The 26,923-nt window shown below is 47.2% G+C and overlaps 1 long non-coding RNA gene across 1 annotated transcript; it reads left to right on the forward strand.

The window, feature by feature from the left end:
• Positions 1-554: 554 nt before the first annotated feature.
• Positions 555-26,690, forward strand: LOC138064082 (uncharacterized). The gene is made up of 4 exons (XR_011137327.1): positions 555-651; positions 23,768-23,876; positions 24,962-25,056; positions 26,629-26,690. It is a non-coding gene; the product is annotated as an uncharacterized lncRNA (long non-coding RNA).
• Positions 26,691-26,923: the final 233 nt, after the last annotated feature.

The following is a 26,923-nucleotide window of genomic DNA, read 5'->3' on the forward strand; positions in this document are numbered from 1 at the left end:
AAAAGAGGTGTAAGAGGAAAGGGCTGGGGTTTTTTTGTTTTGGGTTTTTTTTTTAATTCATCATTTTAATTTAGCAATTGCAGTAGTTTAGGAATGGAGTTAGAACGCCTCCATGTTATGGAAATTTTCCAATTCTTTAATTCCTAAGGTATCACTGTTGAAATTTAGTCATACCAGGCTTATTTTAAAGGCTAAAAAAAAAAACCCCGCTATCTGCCATCACTTTTGTTGCCACGCGTAGTGAGCACGAGAGACCACAATTCATGTGGAGTAGTGTTACCACAGCAACCAGCCTCCGCACATACTTTTGTCACTCAGAAGCGTTACAGCGAACGCAGGAGGAAATGACTAGGACTTCCTCGTCTGTTTTTTAGGTAGAAAGCGTTTTAGTCATCTTGCTAGCACCTCTGCTTTCATTTCTCAAAGTCAATTGAAATTAGTCTGAAAAGTCATCAACCTGGTGTGCAGATGATCTCACTACCCAGCGCCACCTGAGCTCCAACAGCCCCAAGATACATTTCCTAGGCTCTCTTATGACTTAACCCGGTGGTTAGGATCCATCCCACCTCTCTAAAGGTTAGGCAGCCGTACTTTCTTGTCATCCTGTCATGCCACCCTATAGGAGGATACAGTTCACTCCACCTACCCTGGGTAAGTGATGTAGGACAGCAAAAATTACCTTTTGGAGGTAGGGCACCTCTCTCTCTGATTATGATCAGGCCGCCTAGCGTGCTAGATAAGCCTATTTGCCCCACTTCTACAGAGCAAAAACTGGTCCAATAATAACCCCTGAGCGTGCTGTTATTCTGTGCTGTAGATGTGTAGTGATACGTGTATCATGGAAGTATGGATGACACTTAAACTGTTTTCAGATCTGATGGTAAAATTCCTTCCAGCTTCAGCGCAGAAGAACTTGGGTCATAAAGGCATGTAACAGCAGGTAACGCGTGAAAGAGCAGCCTGCAAGGTCCAGCTGGTTTTGATGCAATATCTTACAGAATTCCTGGGTTCTGCGCGGCTCTGCCGCAGCTGAGTTGTGTTTATGGTTCCCACAGGAGAAATTCATAGGTGAAGTTTGTGCTCTGAAATTTTCTGACAAAACTTTCTTTAACAGTGTATAATAATCAACACAATCGTTATTACTTCCTGTTATGTAAAAATTATAGTGCTGTATCTGTTATTCACACAGCTTCTTTTTGCTCACACAGTCATAGCTCAGGCAGAGCTATGACTAATTTTGGAAAGCTAGGCTTGGTTTACACAAAGAGCAGTAGCAGAGTACACATGCAGCTGAGAAATACAAGCGTTCTGATTCGCTTTGCTGGTGTGAGCGTGGATCTGTGCTTAAGAATTCACTGGTATGGCCATGCCAAGGTAGCTGTGGTAAAGCTTTTCCTTCTTTTCCTCTCCTTAGGAAGGAAAGATGTCCTGGACTCTGACTTAGTAGCCAGACAGATTGGCACAAGGTCACAGGAAGTATTCTCCCCTTCCTTTCTATCCATTTCCTCCTCCTTAAAAAAGTAGAGGCCACAAAGAACTTGCAGTTTGTTCCGTTTTATGGATTTTTAAACCACTTTGTCATTGCTAGTGCCTTTTATACAAATCATTAAATGAGTAACCTTGCCTGCAGAGTTTTACAAATTAAGGGCCAAGTAACAGTCTCCAGTGAAGTACATCAGGGTTTTTAATGACTTCATGGACATTTGTTAAAGGAATAGCTCTTTTAAGTATTCGGTTTGTGTGGGTCGTTACATGATGTTGACTTAAATGAATTTCACTTGCAGGAAGTGCATGACTGTATTTAAAGCGCATGTTCAAATAAAGTATAAGAGGCTGGTTTCTCCATTGTGAAAATTAGCTCAAAATGAGTGGGAACCTCTGAAAAACAAGATCATCTTAGATATTAGATTATATTTAATTACTGCAATATATCTGTGCCTCCATATCTGATGTAAGCTAGATGGAGCACATCATCCATACCTTGACAAAGGTCCTCCCACTTGGGTTCTCCTGCAGTAGAAGAGAACCTCATATGTGACTGGTGAACCACCTGCTAGTCTCAAACATGCTTTGGATATTTTGTATTGGAAACTGCTGGCTTACTGACATCAAAAATCACTAATGAGGAAAAGATCTTGTTTTGACAATTTGCTGCTGTGATTTTAAGCAAAAGAAAAATTTTGTAAATGTTAAAATATTTTATCTCTGCAATCTTTAAATGCAAAGTTTGGTTATGAACCTGAGAAAAAACTTCTTCACTGTGAGGGTGACAGAGCATTGGAACAGGTTGCCCAGAGAGGTGGTGGAGTCTCCTTCCCTGGAGATATTCAAAACCCGTCTGGATGTGATCCTGGGCAATATGCTCTAGGTGACCCTGCTTGAGCAGGGAGGTTGGACTAGATGATCTCCAGAGGTCCCTTCCAACCTAAACGATTCTGTGATTCTGTGATTATTGCCTCTCTTCTCCCCTCCTCCCTGAGTCTCCCTTCTACCATATGTCCTTTTATTTTTGTGCTGATGTGGGGTCAACAAAAGCTTTCGCTGGACTCTGTAACTTGCAAAATGAGAGAAAAATATTAGAGGCTGGCTTAGTGTGGGAGTAGGTGGGTAATGAAATAGCGTCAGTGTAATGCTAGATCGGCTGTCTTTTAAGTCACAGCAAAAATGTTTGCGCTTCATCCTACCTTGTATCTGAACCTTTAGCTGGACAAAACTTCTCATTATAACTATTTTACAGGTGGATGAGGACAGGCATGGAGTGGTTAAGTGATGTCCTATTTCACTTTCCAACTAGTAATTTACAAACTAGTAAACCATTTTCATGTTTAAACATGAAATTATAATCATTATATTTTATCACGGGAGTGAACTGAAAATGGATTCATTTTCTTCAAGTTAATATGAAATGCGATCCCAAATTGGTCTGGAGGTATTTATCCATGGTCCCTTAGTCAGTAACACGGTTACACTAATCTCCCTCAGTTGGGAAGGGGGAAAGGGGGAGAGATCATATAGTAACCGTACTCCTAAATTAATGGCAGATATTTTAATCTGGGGAGAATGCTCATGCTTCTGTGTGTATGAAGCAATAAATTTGTATATGTACGAATGAGGGATGCTGATAAGAGGATGCTGAGATAATGCCCAGTTCCCCCTGAAGAGATGCCCTTCTGATTTAGTTCTGGAAGGATGGATGAGACTGTCTCTCCCTGCCTCTAAAAGCAGAGTGAAATGGGGAAGACGAATTCTCTTGCTCCCCAAGCTCCTGTGCTCCTCTTGCCTCTGTTTCTCCCAGTGTCCACCATGCAGAGTGGAAAGGTCTCTGCCAGTTCCTCCCAGGAGGAAATGGACAGTTTTCTCAGCTCTGAAAGATGCTCTCAAGATGAACAGTGGGCAGGAAAACCAGAAAGCAGTGATGGAAGAGAGGAAACTCACCTTCCTTTTCACACCTCTGACTCTCCCCTGCTGTCTGCTTGAAGTCTTCTGCTCATCCCAGGATTCTCCTCAGTTCACTTCCTATCTTCTTTATGCCTTTCTTAACTTTTCTCCTTTCTTTTCCCTTCTGTTGAATGCCAGTCGTACCCATGACACCTGCCTCACAGGACCAACTGAAGATCGGTCCAGTAGTCTTTAAGAACTGCTTTGAGATTGTCAGAAAGTACCAAGTGTTTTTGCAGTAAGAACTGTTACATCCTTGGAAGGAAGTAGAGAGTAACCATGAAATTTTGACTTGCTGATTCTCAAAGGCTTGTGGGTTTTACTTTATGCCTGTCTTAGTGATAAAAAAGAACCTGCTGCAGAGTTTGTTTTAATACTGCAGCTGCAAAGAAGATATTTTGCTTGAAAAACCTATTAGATTATCAGCTGTGCTTTTAATGGAAATAATGGGGTCATTTTCATCAGGAAATAGATGTGCTTCATGCCAAGCTCTTTACCTGTCCTAGCAGGTGGAGAACCACAGCTGTTTGCACACTGCATTGTAATCACAGAAATAGTTTTCTGCTTAGTAGTGGCGTGGGTTTTGTGGTACGTAAGTTGGGGTAGGGCTCTTGCTATGCACTACAGTGGCAGACCCCCTGCTCGCTCCTGTCATACTGCCTTCACTGCCATAGTCCTTGTCATAACATGGTGGCCCCTGATGTGCTAAAACACACTTTCCTGTGGTGGGACATATGGGAGCAAAGCAGTTGCTAGCTGCGCTTCTGAAGCGGTAGCACCGGTCTTTAGTGTGGCTGTAGCATGACTTAGTAACGTAAGACCTCCACCATACCCTAAAAGGGTTGTTATTAGAAATGAGCCGCCACTGCGTTGTACTTGCATGGTACAACTTGGCGTTAGCTACAGCGCACGTTGTTTTGTTGTGATTGCCGCCATGTTGACAGTGTTTCTGACACTTAAGGGAAGATGGCATTGTCCTTACTCCAGTATACCTAGGAAACGTGAATCAGAATGTCTTGTCGTATATCCACCCTGTATCCTGATGTACTCTGTCAGCCCAAAGAGCTTTAAAATAATCACGTTCATCTAAGATCTTACAATGGAAATGCAGATGTTGCAGAAGGAGTGAAAGATTTTTGACAATAAAAAAGTTTCTTTTGTGGGCTCTTGAAAAACAGGCCACAGACCAGTGCCGCTCGAGGCGAGAACTGCTGTGTTGGGACCAGTGTTTCCACCTCAAACCTGTGCGTGGTCCAGCTGTTGATGCCAGCCTGGTGCCTCTCGTTGCCTTCCTGCAGCCCGCGGCACGGGGCGTGCATGCGCGCAGTAACCCTGTGTTATAGTCGCAGGAGGCCGGGCCCCCTGTGCCCAACCACAGAGAGGTTGGTTCTGTCCTCTCTGCGCAGTATCACCTGCATAGCAGAGTGCATCGATGCGTCTGCAATCGGGTGCTCTCTTCAAAGCGGGATCTGGGCCACCTTCAACACATGCTGTTAGTGCACCGGCCGCTCCTGCTGCTGGGAGCGCTGCTTGCGACTGCTTTTGTCAGTGACGCTGTCTAGAAAAAAGATGCTTAGAAACTTCTCTGATGCAAGCAGTCTCTGTATGGTTGTGCTATGCCACCCCTCCTGGGGAGAATTGTTCTTAAACAAAGGCAAGGTAAAGAGAGCAGCGTGGGCATTCCTCTCTTTGGGAACGAGAGATGCTCTAGTGAGTGTAGCATTGGCTTTGCCAAACAGCTGGAAGAGAGGAAGGGCTGCCAGTGTGCTCCCCTGAAAGGTTTTCAGGCGTGGGAACCTAACCAAAAAAAAAAAAAAAAAAAGGGTTGAATTAGAAAGCTTGTCCTGGCAGAGCAATACCAAAGCCACAGGAAACCTGTGTTGAACTGGTGAGTTGAAAAGAAATCCTGCCTCGCTTTCTAAATATTTTTAAATGCACTTTCCTTATTGGCTTGAACTGCTCAGAAGGAGTCAAAAATACTGAATGATGTTACAGATAGTGACACTGCGGGTCTTGCTCGGGAGGTTGGGCGTACGTACGTCTTGGAAGAGAAGGACTAGGGTCGTATTCCTGCTGCCGAAAGTGTGTGAGCGGCAGAATAACAAGGGTCAAAGTCACTGCAGATGTTGATTTATTACAGAATGGTGCTGATACTGCTTCTAGCCCTTGGAAGCACATGAATTTTCACTGAAAAGCCAAATAATTGGGTAATGTGCCACCCCAAGTATTTGGTAAAATTAGACTTGAGGCTCTGACAGGCAGCTGCCAGAGATTAGTCAGAGAGAAGACACATGATGCGTGCAGTGTAGGTACCCTTCAGTTTGTTCTTTTCAGGGATATATCATACTAGGAGATGCTTAAAATTGTATTTCAAGCTCCACAGGGGTAATTGCCAGATAACAAGACTTGATCCATGATCACAGGTGCTGGAGTCAAGAATGTGATATTTGATTACGCAGGCAGGATGCTTTGACTGTACATACCATTATGATGCTCTTGTAATCACGCCTGCAATGAATAAGTTGCTTAATATCTCTCATTTCTCAGGACACCTCCCTTACCGTTCAGAAATGAAGAGATCATTTCTTCTTTCCAAGGGATCTCTGTTAAACTAAATTCATCCAGTGTTTTTGTTCCCTGTGCGGTCCAAGCGTTGGCAGTCCCTTTGCATTCTTGATGGATGATAAGGGAAGTAGCTAGATTTTTTTTCTCTCTGCAGATTTTCTTAAAGTAATAGAGCAATATCTTTTCTTTGGCTTTTATTTTCTGAGGAGTGCTGCTTGTCCCGGGGAGTCGGATAAGACAATGGGGCAGCCCAACAGACAACAGTTCGATAAATGTCAGTGAAACCCATGTTAAAACTAACTATTTGGTATTGTCTAAGGTACAGAAAAGAGCGAAAAATCTGTTTCTGTAGTCTGTTAGAAATGACGGCATCTCCCAGTTGGGAGAAAACCTGGCGGGGAAATCAGAGCAGCGCCAGCTGCTGCCCTTGACCTCTCTGTTGCTGCCTTCCCCTGTAAGGTGCTCCGAGCTTCGGTAGGCCGAGATCAGCACGCCACAGCCAGCTCTCCGTACTCCTCCTGTGCTTTTCCTGAGGAGGCCTTCAGGATGGTAGAGAAACAGGTACTTAATACAATTTCCCACTGTAAGTGCTGTCATTCAGTGAAGGACCTCAGAGGCAAAAACTGCAAGTGCTACTAACTCGCACGCTTGCTGGAAGCTACCTTTCGCCATGCAAATGCAGTGGGAGAAAAATGCCTGCAGAAGTGCATAAGTAATAGAGAAATGTAAGTGAATAATAATAAGTAATTAAGTCATGAACTCTTTCACCCAATGAGCCAAAGTGATAAATTAAGCTTCCTGATACCACCTCAAGCAGTAAATTCTAAGGATGCTTTTTGAAGATCTCTGTACAATGTTAATAAGTTTAATTTAAAAATCATAGAAATATTTTTGCATTATAACTCTTAGGTACTACATAGTGTGTTGCTTCTAAAAATATGAAGTTTATGTGCATGTGTATATGATTTTCATTGTTTTAAACAGGCCTTAATACAATGCAGTGTTTTCTCTTAATGAAAGCATTAAAGGCGTAGTGGGAATAGAGTATTAGAAATATATGGTGAACAACAGAGTTTTCATCTTCCTTTCCGTCATGACCTGTTTTTGCATTGATACCAACTTACATAATCCACATCTATGCACTTGAGTCTGTCGCTACTGCCTGTGCGTTGGCTGATTTGGCAACAGCCAACACAGCTCCTTTTGAGAAGCTTTAGGTGACACCGGGACATCTTTAGGTGATCTGGTTATCCATGGAGTATCCAAATTCTTGTTGACGTTATTTCCCCAGCTATAACTCTTTGAATCCTGCGCGCTGGGCTCCCGTTGCAGGGACTGCTTCCAATGCCTGCTTGAGAGCTTGCACGCCATCCTCCGTTTCTAGTGTGCGTGCGAGCGTTTGGGGGCGCAGCCCCTTGTTCTGAGGCTGGTCTGGAGACAGAGAGTTGCATCTACCCTGTTCTGCAACTACTGAAGAGTTACATAACTTCTCAGTCTGTTTAGTTTTTAATGTTAGTATTGAACTCTGCCACTTAATTTCACAGTGAATGGCAGTAAGCATGATTTAGTAGATTACTTTTTGCACAAGGCTTGGCTGTATAAGCCTTGGCCGGGGAAGTTCGTTATGCCTCCCGTCTTCCGTCACTCCTGTTAACACTATATGAAGGAGGCACGTGACCGAAGCAGGTATTTTCCCTAAACCTTGGCTGTTCGGTGCATAGAGAAGGTTATAGCGCACGTGCACCTTATTCTTTAACATCCTCTCTCAACTGAAACGCTGCTTTACATAAAGATAATCAGATGTCTGTTGCTTTGGATTTGGTCATACTCAGCTCAGATCTTTAACACTACAGAATCTACAGCGAGTTCAGCTATCGAATTTGTCTGGATCCATAGGTTTCCCTTCATTAGTGCTCCTCCAAGCTTGGCCTCTACCTTTAGACTGATGTTTCACAACTGGATCTCTTAGTTTTTTGGCTTCCACGTAACTTCGCAACCATATTGAGAGGTCAGTCATTCTCCGAGTTGCAAAAAGATAATTTCTGAGGAACGCAAATACTACTTGGCATGCAGCAGTTTTTATATCAGGCCCATAATCTTTTAGGTTGGTGCTTATTGTGATGTACAAAATGTAACTGAAGCAATGATGAACTTCCATAATAGCAGATTGTAAATCAAATGTTTAACAGAACATCCAATTTTTATTTGCCATCTTGAAAGATTTCTCATGTGAGAAAGCTATTGCCATTAAAAAACTCCCCTAAACCATGCCCGTGGATCTGTCAGATCCAGACTGTATCACCGAGGTTGAGACTGGTCACCATGCTGGTTCCAAAGTCATTTATAATGAAGACAAGAGCTAGTACAAAAGCATTTAACAAAAAGCTTTTCCATCCAAAAAGATGTTTCTGCCTACAGCTATGTTCTGCAACAAATATGCTGTTTGTGATGAAAAACTTGTCACAGCAATTTAAACCCAAAAGCAAATTTCTGGAGGGGAGAGAGTAGCTCAGAGTCCACAGCTAGCATCCCAACAGGCAGGCTGAAATGAAGGAAAGCATCAGAAAGGACACGGAGAAGGCCGTGCCCCCCTGTGGCCCTTGGGTCGGAGAGCAGGGGCACCGAAAACGGCCAGTATGAGGCAGATCATGCTGCTACAACCAATCTGCAAAGAAACTAACCTGAACGTTATCTTTTTCCTTTTTGCCTGGTGTGCTTTATTTAAATCAACATTTAAAATGACTTGTTTTATACTGTGTCTGGGAACATGTAATCTAGCAGTCCACCGTTCTTACCAGTACTTGCCATCAAAACAAGCTTTTACAAACTGCCATTGCTTTTGATGTCAGTGAAGTGCTAATTATTTCTGTGCCTAATTGCAAATTAAAATGCAAATAGATGGTATGAGTACCATGCACACATGGTATACATGTATACCTGGTATACATAGCAAAGGCAGCTGCATGCTAGCTTAAGATGCCACTCTCCATCCACTGTGTGGCAGAACTATGCTAGAAGGTTCTGACCTGCAAATTTGGGGTTTCTTTCTCTGGAAAAATATGATATTTTATTAGCCGGGCAGTGCTGCTGTGTTAGCTCTGTGCAGTCGGACGCGCTCTAGTGGGTGAAGGAAGCTGTCCCATCCCTGCGGCGGGGCTGCACCCGCGTTCGGCAGCTCCCGTCACCTGTGGAGGGCTGCCAGGCATCTCGGCACCCTGCTCTGTGGAGGGTACAAGGCTGGATGTTGCTGCTGTTGAAGATGAGGATGCAATGCGGAGGACGGAGTGACTGGCAGGAGCGGGGAGTGAACAGAAAAGGCCAAAAAAGAAAAGAGGTGAAAGCGAAGTGCGCTGCTTGCAGGCACGCCACTGGAAGCACGGGACAAGCCGGTTGGGGAAGGGTGAGGGCGGCGGGCCGGCGCGCCTGGTCTCAGGCGAGGCACAGCTGAAGAGCGGGGAACGTCGCTGTCGCCGTTCGTGACACCAGCTCGCGCGGTCTGACAGCAGAGGCTGATCTGACGACTTCTGAGGAGTCTCAGGGCTGCTGGGAAATCGTCCTGTTCTTGGGGAAAAGTCAGAGGGCGCGCGGGCGTACCGTTGGGGTGTCCTGGCCCTTTGTGGATGGCAGGCGAGTAGCTGCCTGGGATGGACAGTTAGTGGTCTCCTGAGAGCTGCAAGCTCTCTTTCCCTTTTGGCAGTGGAAGGTGCAAGAATTAAGTAACTACCAAAAGGTGGCTGAGCTCCTAGGTTAATGAGCTCCTAGGTTAATGAGCTTCTACAGAAGCTGCGTTTTGGAATCGCTTTTGCTCACTGAAAGCAGTGTGACAGAACATCATTTATAGGTACAGTTACATTACAGAAAAATAAACCTCAACAAATATAGCCACTCAAATTACAGTAAAGAAACAACTAAATATGAAGCACTGAAATCAAAAACAAATATCACATTCAGTTATGTAGGCTCTGTGCTGTACTGGAATGAAACAATTTTATCAGGTACATCACTAATTCAGCCAAAACTTACACAAACCCTCATCCTTCCAAAAAAAAGATCTGAGGAGGCGGCTGCTTATTTGATCACAAACAACTTTGCAAGAAAATCAAACCTATAGTTTGAAATGCCTGTATGTTTTAATGCTGAAAGTAAGTCCTTATTTAATGTTCCAAAACGTGAACGTCATATGGTGCCTGGATTTGGGAGGGTTTTTTTTCCCCCCCGATCAACCCCTTCCCCCTGCCCTGGCTCCCCAAAATACAGATTCACTGAAACCAAATCCATACAAAGAAGGCTCAGCTTTAATAAAATTCCCAATTCAAAAGTTTTTGGAAGGAAAATAAGGCCCAGAACTATCAGAGCATCCTTTTTATTTCTTTTTTTTCTTTGCAACTGGAATTTGTCAGGGTTTTGGAGCCCAAATAACACTTTCAGCAGGGATTGGCTCCCAGGGGCTCCACTCAGCTCAAAGATCTATTGAAAATCCTATGTTAAATGCCAAAATATGAACTTAGATACTTCTGAATTTAGTGGGTAAAGCAGTTAAACCAGTCACAGAAGGCTCTTGCATCCATTTATAAAGCCCAGAACTGCAAGACAACAGATTAGCAGCATCCTCCATTGGAGAGGAACCTCCTGAAATTCAACAAAGGCAAGTGCAGGATCCTGCACCTAGGCAGGAATAACCCCATGCACCAGTATGGGCTGGGGGCTGCCCTGCTGGAGAGCAGCTCTGCAGAGAAGGACCTGGGAGTCCTGGTGGACAACAAGTTGACCATGATCCAGCAGTGTGCCCTTGTGGCCAAGAAGGCCAATGGTCTCCTGGGCTGCATTAGGCAGAGTGTTGCCAGCAGGTCGAGGGAGGTGATCCTGCCCCTCCGCTCAGCCCTGGGGAGGCCTCACCTGGAGGACTGTGTCCACTTCTGGGCTCCCCAGCACAAGAGAGACATGGCGCTACTGGAGAGAGACCAGCGGACGAGGGGACTGGAGCATCTCTCCTCTGAAGAAAGGCGGAGGGAGCTGGGCCTGTTCAGCCTGGAGAAGAGAAGACTGAGAGGCGAGCTGATCAATGTGTGTAAGTATCTGAAGGGGGGAGTGTCAAGAGGATGAGGCCAGTCTCTTCTCCGTGGTGCCCAGCGACAGGACAAGAGGCAATGGGCAGAAACTGAACCACAGGAAGGTCCGTCTGAACCTGAGAAAAAACTTCTTCACTGTGAGGGTGAGTGAGCACTGGAGCAGGTTGCCCAGAGAGGTGGTGGAGTCTCCTTCCCTGGAGATGTTCACAACCCGCCTGGATGTGATCCTGGGCAATATGCTCTAGAGGACCCTGCTTGAGCAGGGAGGTTGGACTAAATGATCTCCAGAGGCCCCTTCCAACCTAAACCTTTCTGTGATTCTGTAATGTGTAGTCCTACCACTGGCTTTCTGCACATGCTGAGCAGTATAGGATCTGCGCCGTCTATCACAGTGGTGTTAGAAGAGAAGCTAAAAATGCTCTTGGGGACCAAAGGGAATTGAATTTATTTTCAGAACATTTTGCTGGTCTAGCTTATTACATGGTTTCTGCCATCAGTAGTGTTAGGCAAGAGCACAACCATAAGTGCCGTTTTGATATCAGTCTACTCAGAAGGGAGATGCAGTCACTCCTGTGATGTGGCCAACACATGTGTTTTCTCGAAGGTGCTGGTGTGCACTATGGCACGGTTTTCCTGCTATAAGTTGGGCCTTGCTGCTCCCTTGTCCTTATGTAGTGCGGCTTTCCGAACATGGCTTTGACTGGCGCCCGGCCATGTGCAGCCGGCATGGTCCAGCTGAACGCTGGGTCCCAGTCACGCGAGTCCAGGCGCTGAATCGCTAGGCTGGAGAGAGGCTGATGCTTTGCTGGACCAGTGGAGCAAGATCGAATCCAGCCAGTGCAGAGGGAAGACCAGCGAATGTGCTTTGTGTGAGGCAGCACGGGCACAGTGCACCAGGCAGTGGAAAGAAAAGTGTTTTTTTTAAAGATGATTCATTATTTATCTATCTACAGCTTGAAGTCAGATGGGTCCCTGGGTTTGGCTTGCAGTTTCGCTGCATACGTGTTCACCGCAGAGTTCAAACAATGCCAGCCTCCCCGGACTGTGGTTTTGTGTTTACTTGTTTAATCGATGCAAAGGTGTTGGGGGGGGGGGGTTGCCAGTTTTTTACCACCCGAGCGACAGACAGTGCCTGCCTGGAAGCTGACAACTTCAAGCCGCAGGCTACAAGTTCGGTGTCCCCCCGTCACGCACGTGACGGAGATCCTCTTCTCCGGCGTGGCGCGGAGCCGGCTTGCGGCTGGTGAGGGAGCTGCTGGCGAGCCGGAGGCCCGAGTTCCCCGTCCGTCGCGCGGGGTTCACCCGGGCCACAGCACGCTCCTCGCCGGTCCCAGGCCCGGCTGCCGTTCAGCTGGGACGGGGTGTAGCCAACCTGCAGAGCTTTTCGGTTTCAGCGGGGGGAGCGAACCCGTCCGCTCGGGAGCGATCCTTGCATCCGCTTCCCTTTTCTCCTTATAATGCCGCTGGGAGGGGGATGAGCTGCATGGCAGCCCCAGCGGGCTGGGATGCCGCTGCCCCTCGCTGTCTCCCATCTCCTCCTTTTACAAAAGAGGCAACTGGAACTTGTCGTCGCTGCTGCTGGCAATCTAATAACTCTTTTTTTATAAACTCTGATAACCAAACACTTTTCTTGTGAAGACTGTACATTCCCCAAACTGGAAAAGCTCTGTCTGATGTCAAACAACAAACATTTTTGTTTCTTAACAGAATACGATGGAAAAAAAGGATAAAAACAAGCTTTATTTTCTAAAGTTTCCCATGAAAAACCCCTGCCCTTCCTCAAATAACCCTATTCAAAGTTATTTTCCTTTTAGAATCATTAGTTACAATAGTTTTTTAATGCTGTCATCTTGGTGCTAGTCAATTGTTGTAATGAACATATAATAATAGCTATCTTGAGAATGGTGTTAGTAATATTTGTACATATACAAATGATACTGAGTCATCAGTGACAGCTACTTCTGAAATTAGCAGATGGTGGCCCTAGAAGAAAACATGTTTTCGTGCTTTACCCCTCAATTTATTCCCAGACTGAATAAAGATAACTAGGTAGTAGCATCTGTTGATGTAATATTTCCTGTTAAACTCCATCTGCCTGTTGCATCTGAAACTGTGGTGTACGTATAAGGGTGCAAAAGGTATAATTAGAATTTTGATGTAACACAAACTGGTGTTGGTTTCAACATGTAAGATGGACGGCTTTTTTTGTACAGCTTTTAGAAGAGAGGGCATAAAAAGAGTAGTGATACGCTACGCAGAGATATGGTGCTGATTGCTAATTTTGGCACTTTGGTTATTGCTTGCACGCATGCAGCGCAAAATGTAATTTTTTGCCTTATCTGAAGCCAAGGCAGTTCTTGTACACTAGGCCTTGTAGTTATTTGTGTTGTTCCCTTGGAAGGGGGTCGGGAAAGGCTTGCAGAAGGGGTGAATCCAGCTCCTCTGCCTGCAAAGGCTACGTTACGGCATTGACACTGGTCTCGTGGGTATGACAGACTAAGCAGGGTTTAGAGCAGCTTTTTGCTGTTTACCTTTCTTTTGTTATGGCAACTGAAACACTTGCTAATTAAATAATTATTACCTAGCTTTAATAGACAAAGTGTTAAAAAACACATTGTGAGGTTGTTATTTTCTCTTCCCAAATTATAAGGGAACCTAAACTTGATTTTTGCCTTTTAAATGAGCTAACTTTTCAAAGGTTGGCCATCAGGCACGGTTGCACCCTGGACACTGGGGCAAAAACCCTCCTTGAGGGGCTGCCAGGGCGAAGGTCCGCGTGCTCGGCTCCCGGCCTGTCGCGCTGGCCTCGGCAAGGTCCGTCACTCCTGTGCCGTGAACTGAAGGCAATGTGCTGGGTTCGGCGCCGGTGAGGGGGCCTTGGGAGCCCTCCCTCTGCTCCTCCGTCTGCCTCTGCCTCTGGGCTGGCTTTTAATGCCTGAGGTTCAGATCGCGAATCCCCGACTTTTTCAGTCTTGTTCTGGGTTTCTAAGTGTTGCTATAACTGGAGTTATAACCCAGGCGCCAGTTTTATTGTCAGAAGTTTGTTCCTTCCTTTCTTGCATCCCTCACGCAGGTTGGAAGGGAGGGAGGATGTCAGCAACGTGCCAAGCCGTGGCTACTGTTTAAGGAACAGTTTTAACAGAAAAAAAAAGGGGAGGGGAACTGTTTCAATAGAACCAAGATACTTTGCTTTTATACTGTTCCTGGCATAATGCCTTTGCTTTGAGACTATCTTAAATACATTTCTTCATTAATAAGGAAAGAGATTTAAATAACCCAGAAAAAAAACAGTATTTTTCAGTTCGCCACCAAGTCGCACGGATGTGTTGTTCTCTGAGCTCCAGTTCTAGAGAAATAACAGCCATTCCCTTCACGTTGTTAATTCTCATCTCACCTATACCATATTCTTCTTTGGATTTCATCAGCATCTAGTCTGAGTGGATTCATTTTTGGAGCCTTTGAGGGAAAGAGGTGTGGTACTAATAAAAAAGCCACTTTCAAATCCCTTCTTACATAAAAGATTTTTTTTTACAAACAGAACCTGAAATTTCACATTGTCCCTGGGTGTATATGGCTATATGTGAATATCTGCAAACAAAGACAAAGGGGTCATAATGACCCCCATAACTTTCTTTCACGTGCTTTTAACGTGTTAGTAAGATCCTGTCTCCCAGAGCATGTTTTGTGCCCTCCCAGAGACTCCTGACTAAGGTAGCTGGGATGCAGCCACCCCGTTCTGAAAGCGAAGCTGATTGAATTGCGTGAACTTGGCCAGCATGTGCCAGCTGGGCTCAGGACCAGAGTCTGGCCCTGGCCTGGCCCTGCTTGGTTAACCAGTGTGGTTTGTTGTCCATGAGTCTAACTGTTGTTTCTATATCTTCTGTTGGTGCCGAACACTACGGGTAAGGTCACTAATGGGGAAACGTAGCAGAGTAGCTGAAAAGGAATAAACGCTACTCTCTGTCATGAAGGAAACCTAAAGTGGTATTTTTGGTGGTGAGTAGTTCAGCCCTGGAGGAGGGTTTTTAGGCCGAAGGCTCTAATGTGTGTGCAGGTTTTGTTGAGCAGGTTGAGTTTGTTGTGGTTGCAGACAGCTTCGTCGAGGCTCAGCAACAGGAACTCTGTTTCTCATGTTCCTCCAAGACTATGCAGCCCCCTCCCATGTGCACACAGGCACACACAGGTTAACAGATGGTTAATGCCAGTAAAACTTTAATTTTTTTCTTTAATTATTTTGTTCCATTGCTAAAATTCGTTTGATGCAAAGTCTGATACTCTACCAAAGGTTAAACCTGAGCAGTTGGCTGAATCAGCCACCAGATGTCAACGTTCTTCTGCAGAGACACACTTCTGCATTGGGCTGCATTTCGGTCTGTCCTGGCCTTCTTTGGTTAACTGAGCTGCTAATCTTCTTTTCCTAGCAGGCATTTGGGTAACAACGTGGATTTTTAGTACTGAACTATTAAGGTTATGCTATGTGAGAAGTGTTTTTGAGAACTTCAGTTCCACTCAAAAGTAGTGAAAAAAAGATCTTTCTGTGGAACCAGAACCTCAGAGAGTCTCCTTAGGATTGCTGCCCAGGGGTGACAACATTCCTCACCTGCCCCAGGCCGCACCTGCCACCTCAGGACGTGCTGGCAGGGGGACGGGACACGACCCTAAGGGATGACAGTGGTGCAGTGAGGTCCAGGCTGGAAAGAAACCGCAGATGCTAAGCCCCATGGTGTAGGCAGGCACTGGGAAGGGAGCAGCAGCTGCGTGGGAGAGTAGTTTCTGAGGGGGAGAAGGGACAAAGAGGCAAGATACTCCACATCTGAAACAGTGGATTATCCCCCGCGGACAATATGTGCACGTCCTGGAGGAGCCAATGCTCACGATGTGCTCGCAATCTCCCCGAGCAGGCTGACATTAAACACAATCTAATCAGGGCCGCAGCAGGTGCAGAGAGATTCAGGCATTGTCACCACTGACAGCAACGGATGTCTTGCCAGGGAATAACTGTTTGCCATCATGTGGCATGGGAAAACACATGTGTTTTATTGGGAGGTAACTGGGCCAGAGCAGCTGGGGGTGGGGACATGCTGCTGACCCACCTCGCCATCCTACAGGGACCACTCCATCACCTGGGGACCCCTTCCAGCAAGATAACTATCCTATATTTGTTCCTTTTGTGAGAGACAAACCAAAAGACGCTCACCACCTGCCCTTTTGTACAAAAGAAGCGAAAGCCACCAGAGACTGTCTCAAAGAAGGCTGATAAAACTGTAAACATGCGCTGCCCCTGGACATTGAAACCCTCTGGGCTGAGTCTGTGCTTAGGCTGGATGATCCCCTAGTTCATCCCCTCCCTCTTCTGTAGGACCTGATCCTTCTGCCTCCTTTTACGTCAAACAGGAGAGGGGTATTTCCAGTGCTGGGCACATCGAATTAGCCACTTTGCATGCTACATGGTGATGCGTTATGCAAGCAGAAATGCCTCCCTACCCTCTCAGAAATGACTACTGGATGTATTCTTAAATATTTTTGGTGTTTAGGTTGTTGGGTGTTTTTAAGACTTTAGTAACACTTTAGAACACTCGAAGGTTGCACAAGACAGGGAAGCAGGTGATTCTGATGCGGAGCAATTCCCTCCCCGTCACCATGCGAATATATGCAAAGTTATCTAGGGCAGAGTGTGCAGCCGCAGGTAATGCCAAAGCCCAGTAATGAATTAAGCTATCTGGTAAGGACCGCAGATGTTACCTGAACGAGAGGAGTTTTGGAACAGACACTTGGATTCTCACGTTGATGGTAGAGGAAGGCCAACCGTCTATTAATGCCATTGGTTTCCTTTTGTTTAAGTCTGCAAACATGCTACCTTTTGTAACTTTCTTCTGGACGATGGCTTCAGACGCTTCATTTTCCTCAGAAGATTTTATGCCGATATTTATAAACTTGCCTTGTTTTCATTTGTAGTTAGCCATTTAACTCCTAAATGGACTTCTAAAACCCTCTGCAGGGCTGTGTTTGGGGGGCAGGTCTGTTCCCTGGCCTATCTTCTGGTTCTAGCAAATTCCTCAGAGAAGGTTTAAGAACTTGCCGTGGGTACGTACGTAAGGATTAGTGAATCTATGGTTTTAGATTTGTCTGTCCTTCATACTTGTATACGTATGTATACACATGAGGAATATACATCTGTTCCCTTAATGCTGGGTCCTCAAGTGCTGCTGTCAGAGCGTGAGGAAGGCAGAGGCAAAGGGCTGTTTTCCTCCTCATTGCCCACATTTGAGGGTGCAGGGTGAGACCAGCTGGCTCCCAAGTGGTGCGGGGTTGTCGGATCAGCAGCTGCATGCCATGGGAATAACTGCATTCTGGGACATTGGAAGCCCTTTGGACATGTGAAAGCTGATCATCACATATGCTCAGCAGCATGGCTGAGCTGGCAGAGCCAGGTGGTGGGCTTCTCCCTCCAGCCGAGCCTGGGAGCACTGTTTTGTGTTCCTACGAGACGTTCAGCGGGGCAGGGCTCCAGCGCGCACCGTGCTGGCAGGCTTGGGCTCCCCAGGAAATGCAGAAGCAGCTCCATTTCTTTCACAGCGGTATTGGGGGTCTTTGCTGGAGGTCACTCAAATTCTGTGGCCATTCCAGGTCTCACCCCACATGTCAGCACACTCAGTGCTGCACAGGAGTCTTGCCCTTGCCATGGCGCCGGGGAGACTCCTGTTTTTCCTGCACTGGTACAAACATAGAGGAGAAGCAGAGAGGTCCCCTGTCTCCCAGTAGTCTGACAATTGGGGCTGTCTTTGGGCCCTGGAAAACTCGAGGTTGGACTCCTGCTACTGGAGGAAACCAAGTCTTGTCTGTCCTCTTGCCTAGGGAAGCTCCTCTAGAAAAAGGAAGCAATACCATGCAGCACCACATATTGACTTGATTCACTGGAGAAAAGAGCATGCATGAAAAATACCCTCCAGAGGCTGACAATGGGAGTCCTGAAGGAACAGTGGTCCCTTGACACCAGGCACGTGGTACCTGAAGACCCTTCTGCATATGCTGAGTGTCTTGCTGATGAGTTTTAGGCAGATGTTTGCTGACTGCAGGCACTCCTTGTTCATCATGCTGGTTATTTCGATCCTGTGTGGAGACATAGCTTCCTCTGGGCATTGGGCACCTGAAAGCTGGGGACATCTCAGCTGCTTCAGTGATACAAAGTGTCCCCAGATGGTGCTCTGCTTGTTTTTCTCTTCTTCACCTTTTGTGTGGCTTTTTCTGACTGCTTAGGAAGCTGGGACGCCATCAGAGATCTGGTTTTCAGTGCTGTATGTGAATAAGATCATTCTCAAAACCAGAAGAACATCCTCCCCACTTACTTTCCCAGTGTTTGTTTTGTTTTGATTCTCCACAGCTGACATATGTCCCCCAAGGACTTTTGAACAAAGCAGGAGATCTTTGTCAGATTATTTTGTTGCCTGATTGCACAGATGATTTGAGACTTCATACCAAAATGCCAGCACCAGGCCCCTCTTTTGTGGCAGCAGGTCAGGCTGACCCCAGTACATCCGCAGCTCCTCTAAAGGGGGCTGCCCAGGGCGCTGGCATCGCCTGAGGGAGCAGCAAGGAAAGCTGACCTTGTTTGTGCCCAGCCTGCCCTTCCACGGGATGGCAGTGCTTGCACAGGTATGGACTTAACGGTCCTGCTCTTGGGCAGGATGAACATCAGCTCTGCACAGAGACAGCGCATCCAGTGGCTGAGGTCAGAAAGGTACCAACTGCTCTCAAAATCAGTTTGAAAATAATGGTGGTGGGCTGGCCAGGCGCTAGCACCTCTTCCACAGCCCGGTCTGTGGAAGCCTCTTCCTGCCTGTCTCCTGGTGCAGGCAACAGGGCCTTGCTAGAGCTCCCTGTGCAGACAAGCTCTTCAGGGCATGTTTTTCCAAACTTGCTTTGTGCACTTGGTTTCTCAAGTATAGCTGGTTTTGTGGTAGCAGTGTGCATCAGAGCCCCCCATTTCCCACCACAGGGACAGCTCTTGGTGACAGGATGCAGCAGCAGCCCCGCAGCCGGGGCTCACTGTCTCTCTGCTCCATGGCTCAAAACCTGGGCATGACAAATATAATGTCCCTGTTGTCCTTGTCCTTGTCCTCCTCCACAAGCTGTGCTGGATGTTCCCCATAAAGCAATTCAGGAACCAGCCTAGGGACATCTGTGGGTCCTAGAGGAAAGGGGAGGTAACTTTTTGTGATGATTTTTATTCATTTCAATAAAATCCCTCATAGCTCCTAATGCTGCAAAGACATTCCTGACTGGGCTGTTATCTTCTGGTAGTTGGTGGTTTAGAATTCTCAATTTTGGCAGTATTCAGGTTTTCTTAATTTTGAAATTTTTTTCCTTAAGAGACATTATCCAAGGAAGAAATCATACAGCACTATTAAATCTGCACACCTCAGCTTTCTATGCTTTGCTGTTTGGGTATGGAAACTGGACATAGCATCACTCCGGGGGGGGCTTCATAACCAGGAAGTTATGCTTATTAACACTCTAAATGATATATAACACAAACATCTGTGAATTATGTTTGGTGAAGAGCTCACCATTAATTAAATGGCAATTGTATAGACAGATTTTTAAATTTTTTATTGTACCCTCACAATATTGATAATTTTACAGGACAAAAGCAGATGTTAATCAACTTCTCAGGCCTACATTCATTCTTGACTTATTCCCCAAACAAACAACCTTTAGCACAGTAGCCAGCTCAGCTGTCAAGCGTGAATGTCATTAAATACTGTTGCATGGAAGAATCACAGAAGAGGTAGCAATATTTGAAATCTTAAAGAAATGGAAATGGTGATGATGGCACCTGTTTTTCCCAAGGAGAGACCATTTTCCATCTTTGTAGCACAGGAGGTGAATGAAATGGAGCTCTCAACAGTCAATACAGCAACAAACTGAGGACTTTAGATGTCTCCTAACCTTCTGTAAAAATCATATTTTCTTAAAATGATCACTAGAGAAAAATGATGTGTGTAATAGGAAAGCTTGTAAGGGGTTTTGCAGCGTGGATTTTGGTGTGTGCGGGGTTTGGTTAACTGTTTAACATAAATATGAACTTGCCAATATTTTGAATATTCTAGATTGAATCCAGGGTTCTAAATCAATATATACCAAATGTAATACTCAGCTGCAAACTACATATATGTTTTTCCCCAATCTTATCAAAATGTTTGATCAAAGCCATTGCTACCTTCTACTTGACTGGCTTTGGGATGTAATAGGAAGTGTCATTTATTGTAGGAGTTCTCATATTTTTTCCGTTATATTGATTGCGTACGTAGATACTAGCTGATAAGCACAATTAAAACCTCCTTTACATATACTTTAGGAGAGAATGCCCATACATTTATCACAGCATAGTTATGTTTGTTGTTGTCAACCTGTGAGCAGCTTGTGTAGTGGCACCCCTGGGAACAGATGCCTTCAGGGAACTGGATCTGTGACCAACCCTGTCTCTTCTCTTTCTCTTTAGTTAGAATTTTTGACTGGGAAAAAAAGGAGGGGGGGGTGAGTGTTGGCAAAATCTACAGGAAAATATTTTTCTTATTTATTCTTTCATTTTTGCCCTGCCTGGCTCCATCAAAATTAAGGACTGGAGCGTTCACTGTCGCTCCGGCCCCGAGTCGGTTGCGGGCCCCCGCGGGGCCATGGCCCGAGGGGCGCCCAGCTGCGCCAGCCACCGCCGCCTCGCGCCGCCTCGCGTCGCCTCGCGCCGCCTCACCTCCCCTCGCGCCGCCTCACGCCATCTCACCTTGCCTCCTGCCGCCTCCCGCCGCCCTGCCGCACCAGCCTTGCTTCGCCTCGCCTCGCCTCATGTCGCCTCGCAGCATGGCGCCTCGCCTGCCTCCCCTCGCCGTGAGTCACCTCACTGCGTGTCACGTCGCCTCACGCCGCCTCGCCTCCCCTCACCTCGCCTTGCCTTGCCGCACATCACCTCGCCTCTCGTCGCCTTGCTGCGTGTTGCCTCACTGTGCGTCGCCTCGCTGTGCGTCGCCTCACCTGCCTCACTGCATGTCGCCTCACTGAGCATCCCCTCGCTGCATGTTGCCTCACCTGCCTCGCCTCTCGTCGCCTTGCTGCGCATCGCCTCGCTGGCCTCGCATCGCCTCGCCTCTCATCGCTTCGCCATGCGTTGCCTCGCTGCACATCGCCTCGCCTGCCTCGCCTCTCGTCGCCTCGCTGTGTGTCACCTCTCCTGCCTCGCCTCTCGTCGCCTCGCTGTGTGTCACCTCGCCTGCCTCGCCTCTCGTCGCCTCGCTGTGTGTCACCTCGCCTGCCTCGCCTCTCGTCACCTTGCTGCGCATCGCCGAGCTGAGCCTTGCCTCGCCCCACGTTGCCTCACCTCACCACGCGTGGCCTCGCCATGGCCGGCGGCCTCGCCAGCGCCCCCGCTCCGAGGCGGCGTGGGGCCGCGGTCGAGGGCGCCAAGGCAAGGAGCGCCACCCTGCGCGCCCGCCCGAGCCCCACGCCCGCGAGCGCAGCGCGCCTCGGCGCCGGGCAGAGGAGCTGGGTGAGGCCGGATCCCACCCCTCCTCTCCTGTTCGAGGACGGTTATTCCCTACGTTATCCGGCCACCCCTCTTCTCGGTCTGAAACCTCACAGGGTCTGGATGCCTACTCCTGCCCTCAGAAGGCTTTTCCCGCTCCCGCACCCTGATGGACGCGGCCGCCAGGAAGCTTTGTCAGCAGCGGGGCTCGCTGCGCTCTCCTCAGGATCAGCCCTCCCCGCCGCTGCAGCCGGCGGCCCTGCTGCCGCCTCGCAGCTGAGCCCCGCGGATGCCGAGACACAGCCGCGCGAGCGCGGCAGCCAGGTGGGCCGGCGGTTCCCCGGTCCCCGTCTGCTTAGGATTTTGTTCAGTAGAGCTCTCCACAGCAGCAGCAAAGGAAGGCCTCGAGTACAGAAAATAGTGTTATTACACAAGCTGCATGGAATTTCTATAATCCTGACTCATCTTGTATAACCTTTGGAGGTGATGAGTCAGATGTCCTTCCTCCAGCAGGAGACGCCAAGAACCAGCAGAGAACTTTTGAGACTGCTGGAAAGATCCGCAGGCTGTGCCGGCTGCAAATCAGCAAGCCTCCTTTATTTTCATTTTGGCTTCAACTGTACAAACAACGCAACGGAGAGCCCAAAATCAGCAACCGCAGACAGGCAAGGCTGCTAGAGGTACCTTCCTCTGTGAGGACAGCGGGTTTCCGGAGGTAAACACAATAGAAAGATAGCAGGAAAAGTCACTCCTGTTGGAAACAACGCTGCACCTAATTCAGCTTCTTCCAGCTCTAAAGGTTTCCTGACTGGCTACCGTGGGCTTTCTTTTCACACTTAATTCTTCTGATGACTTGCTCAGAGCCCAGCTCTGGATGTTGGGGATTTTATTTTATCCTTATTTCATTTTGTGTTTATTCCGTTTTACCGGAATAGCTCATTTCTGTCCACAAGACCGAGACACAGAGGGGTCAGCGCACCTGGACTTGCTGCCATTTTACCGGGCAGGCTCTGGAAGGCAGAAGTAAAAACACTCCTGCTGCTGCTGTCTAACACCTCCTTGAACTTGCCTCCAGAGGCTGTGCACATATTGCTTTAGGTGACACTAGACACCTGCGTAGCGCCAAGCTTGACTGCCAGTTGTCACCTTTCAGGTACCCCGTTCTCCGGTTGTTTCTGCGCCAGATTGCCAGCTGGCCTTCTGGGCAGTAACGGGAACCCTGCAGAAAGGGGTGTACAACACACGGTAAATTCTACGTTGAACGTCACGAGCTCATTGGCGTCATGAGCTATGTGGTGTTCCAAGACGCAATAAAGAAAGAAACATTCTTCTAACATCTGTCACAGATCTTCCCAAAAGACAGATGCGCCTGTACCAGTATGCCTGTTCTCAGTCCCCTGGTTGGGTTATGTAGTCTAGTGTCTTCTTTCACTTCTAACGTCAGGAGAAAGACGTACCAGGAGGACAGAGTCATGTACAATGAGTTCCTGTTCCTGCGGTGAACCTATGGCTGAGAGCAGCAGATGTTCCCTCAAATCAGCAGGCGCTGGGGAACAGCAGGGGTCTTCAGCTGGAGAAGCTGTGTGGCGTGTCACTAAGAGCAGGCAAACGCCGCCGGGCCAGGTGGCCAGTGCCTAACTGGTTTATTTGCTGCTGAGCTGGAAATGACAAGTGTATTCCCCCTTTCTCAGTGCTGTGTCTTATCAAGAGCGCTGGGGGTTCACACAGGGGACGAGACCTCACCTGCTCTGCGTTGAAAAGTGAAAGAAATACTCATGGGCACCAACGTACACATGCCCAGAGTTTGCAAGAAAGCATGACAGGGAGGAGGGAAAAAAAGAATTCGAAGTTACAGCTTCAGCCCCCTATTTGTGTACCTGCCTCCAGCTAGAGAAGGCTCAACAAAAAGGGGAAAATCAGCTGCGCGCTGCACAATCTGTCCATGCTGTTCCTTGCATAATCCCACGGCTTCAAAACCACTCCCTAGCTCTAAGTTTGCTAAGTCCCTTCACTGCTGCAGATTTGTGAGAAGCAGCTTCTTAGAAAGAAAAAATTAAAAAAGAAAAAAGAGAAATAGCTGCGATAAAAACAACTCTCCACAAAGCTGAAGGGTTGGGGTCTGTTTGTTTTCATTTCTAGGATTCATTTTACTTTTCTCTTTGGCTCTTCTGCTCAGCAGTTGCTTTTCCTGCTCCACCTCAAAGCAAGCGCTGATCACCTTACTGCAAGAAGCAGCCTTTCAGCAGGCCCCACGCACCAGCTCGGTACTACTTCGTGCGTTATCACAGGTCTGAGTTTTGCTAAATTAGCTTTAAGCTATTGAGTGGGATTAACCATTTCGATTTTGCACCTAGTGCGTTGCAGGGGACTTGCTAGAGCTGGTACCTTCAGTGAGGGCCGGGATCTCACACAGTTATTGAGGTTTCCATGAAATGCTCTGCAGGAACAGGGAGGGTTCAGCCCTGCTCTCCCGCTCCCACCTGGTATCCGAATTACTACTATGTGGTTCCAATTAAGTGTAGGTTTTTTGCACCTGCTTTTAGTGAGAAAGAGACAAACTCCCTTTTTCCTGCCTGACTGCTCATTAACTGCTGTTCCTCGATTTTTTTCCCTTCAAAACGCAGAGGTGGTAGCTGCAGCTGTCCCCCTGCACCATGGCCTGCCCTGGGCCCAGTGCCCAGCAATGCTCAGCAGCCACAAGCACCGGGGACGTTGTGCCTCTAAGCTGTCCTGGTTTTGGTACCGTTTTCCACCCAGGATGTCACTGCACCTTTTCAGCTGTGAGTGGCAAGTAAACTGTGCAGGTAAAGGGCCAGTGCACCCTGAGGGGAGTGCAGTGGTGACAGCCGCAGCCATGGTTAGTGACCTAGCTCATTTCTGTCCGCAAGACCGAGACACGGAGGGGTCAGCGCACCTGGACTTGCTGCACCTTCCCAGACCCATGGGAAAGGGGCCAGGCCATATTCCTCCGAACTAGCCTCCAGCACAGCTGACATCTAGGCGAGTAGAGAGCAGCGTGGGTGGCCCAAAGCCCTGTCCTTCACCTACTTGTGGCAGGGCAGCAGCAGGGGGGTCACTGACAGCATCTGCCTCTGCTCATGCAGGCAAGCCGTGGCTCAGAAACGGCAACAGAGACCAAGCCTTGCAGCACCCTTGTGGGTAGAGAGACAGTGTATGTGTAAGTAGTCATATCTGTGGGCAATTTATTGTTACGTACTTGCTTCACTGCTTGAAGTGATGTAATGGGTAGTTAGTAGGATATATGCTTGACTGCACAAAGATTTTCTAGTCTGAGAAAATTGTATCAGGTATTTTTTAAAACAAAATATATGCATTGTAAAAATACTTTTTCTCCTTCTTGTCCTGATTATAGGATTCTAGCCCGAGAGAACAGACATTCAGCAGTTGGAAGGCTGCTCCTATAGGGAGCACCTAGCAAGGCAGTGCCATGCAGAGGACAGTCTGACGGTGAGTGAACCAGAGGATACAGTACCTGACACCTAACGGACGTTACAGTAAAGAAATCATCCCATAACCTTGTGCAAGGTTCAGCTCCAGCCTTTTCCTCCCATTACTGTGTAAATGCAGGTGAACATGCAGCATTCAAATAGCTGTTGATAGCACCATCTGCAAAAGGCTAATGGCTCATTCATTAAGCAGTGGGAGCCACAGTCTAATCAGATATTGTATGATGAATAATTCAGAAATAATTCTCGTATCTTTGAATAAATATCAAGAGAAGGAAGGAAAAAACCCCATACATATGGCATATTAAGGGAACAAAACAGGCATTTTTCAATGTCCTAGGCTGATGAGCTTCGTTATACTGGATGTTAATCATGCAGGTGGCTAATGCCTGCAGAGAAAGCTGAGTGAGAGGTTTCTAGCCCAGCATTTGGAAGGTGTTAGTAAGCAGAAAAGACCATAGCTCATAAGTAGGTCCATTAGCTCCGCATTTTGTAATCTGTACGTAGCCCTGCTGTGCAATTTGCTGTTGACACAGGCAGAGGGCTGAATTTGTGAAGTGATGGCTAGGGACTGGTCCCGGTCTGGCCTTCTGTAGTGCTCTTCTGGGTTGCTGGGCAAGTCACTTTGATCAGCGTGTGCTGTCCCTCACCCAGCTCCTTTCCACACACACGCACCTGCACCCCTTTCGTTGGAGTTAAGCAGTGCTTTAATCTAACCTAATTGTTCTGCTGGAGTGCATGGTGTGGCACGTCAGCAATGCTGATTGGCAAGCTAATTTTTCAGTGGGGCCTCTGTGCGGCTGATACAGATGTTATAAACAATTCCAGTTGTTTGAGAGTGTTTTAGTACAAAACAAGAACAGTCTGCAGGTGTGGACAAAGCGTGGCTGATGCAAACCAGCGTGGCAGCAAAGGAAAGTCCTTCATGATGTGCTCAAGTAAGGGAGCCACAGAGTGGTGTGAGAGGAGCTGGAGCAAGGGTTGCTTCCAGCAGGGTCTGTGCCTCCCCTTTTCCTGTCTCAATCTTGTGTTCTTCAGAAGTAGTATTCCAGCACAGAATAAATGTCTTTCCAAGTTTTGACAAAGACTGTAAAGTTCATTTGTAAAGTTCTATTATTCATTATAAAATTCTGTTCTAAAAATAGCACATTCTGGGCTGGAAACCTGACTGTCCCCAGATCACTGTTGGTCAGAGCTCTATGTCTAGCACTGACGTAACCCATATGGATTTTTTTGACTGCATTAAAACCTCAGTAGCAGATAATGAGCCAGAGTCGTGCTTAAAAACTCACTGTAAAGATACTGATGCTGCCAAGTGTGATATCCAGCCATCCAGGCAGCACTACTGGAAAGGTGCTGTGTGGATCTGGAGGTGTGGGTGTCCTGTATTAGGTACCTTCCCAATGATGAATACCTGTCTTATTTTCTCTACTTCCTTTCTGAGGACTCAGCACTTTTCAGATACCCAATTTCTTCTTTTTCCTCTTTTTCAAGCAAAAGAGCATTCCCCCTGTATAGATACTACTGGGGCTTAAATTCCTCCATAAACATGCCCTCTTATCTATATATGCAGTGACCATGCAGTACTAAGGAATGAAAAAGGATGCCATTGCTACCCTTCCCATCATGTTGCAGACACAGACATGGTTCAGCTGGATGCTCCTGACAGGATGAGATCCACACTTCTGCCAAGAATTGCAGGTATGGCTGAACTGAGGTCTGGATCAAGGCATGTATGGGCTCCAGAAACCATCTCTGCTGCTCAGCTTTTTGTCATTTGCATGCTGTAGAGCCTGATGTGGGCCTGCCCTCACCACAGGAGGACACAGATCCTCTGGTTTGGTCTCTGGAAGAGCTGCAAGGCTCTT

This window comes from Struthio camelus, chromosome W (assembly GCF_040807025.1).
Source record: "Struthio camelus isolate bStrCam1 chromosome W, bStrCam1.hap1, whole genome shotgun sequence".
NCBI lineage: Eukaryota > Metazoa > Chordata > Aves > Struthioniformes > Struthionidae > Struthio > Struthio camelus.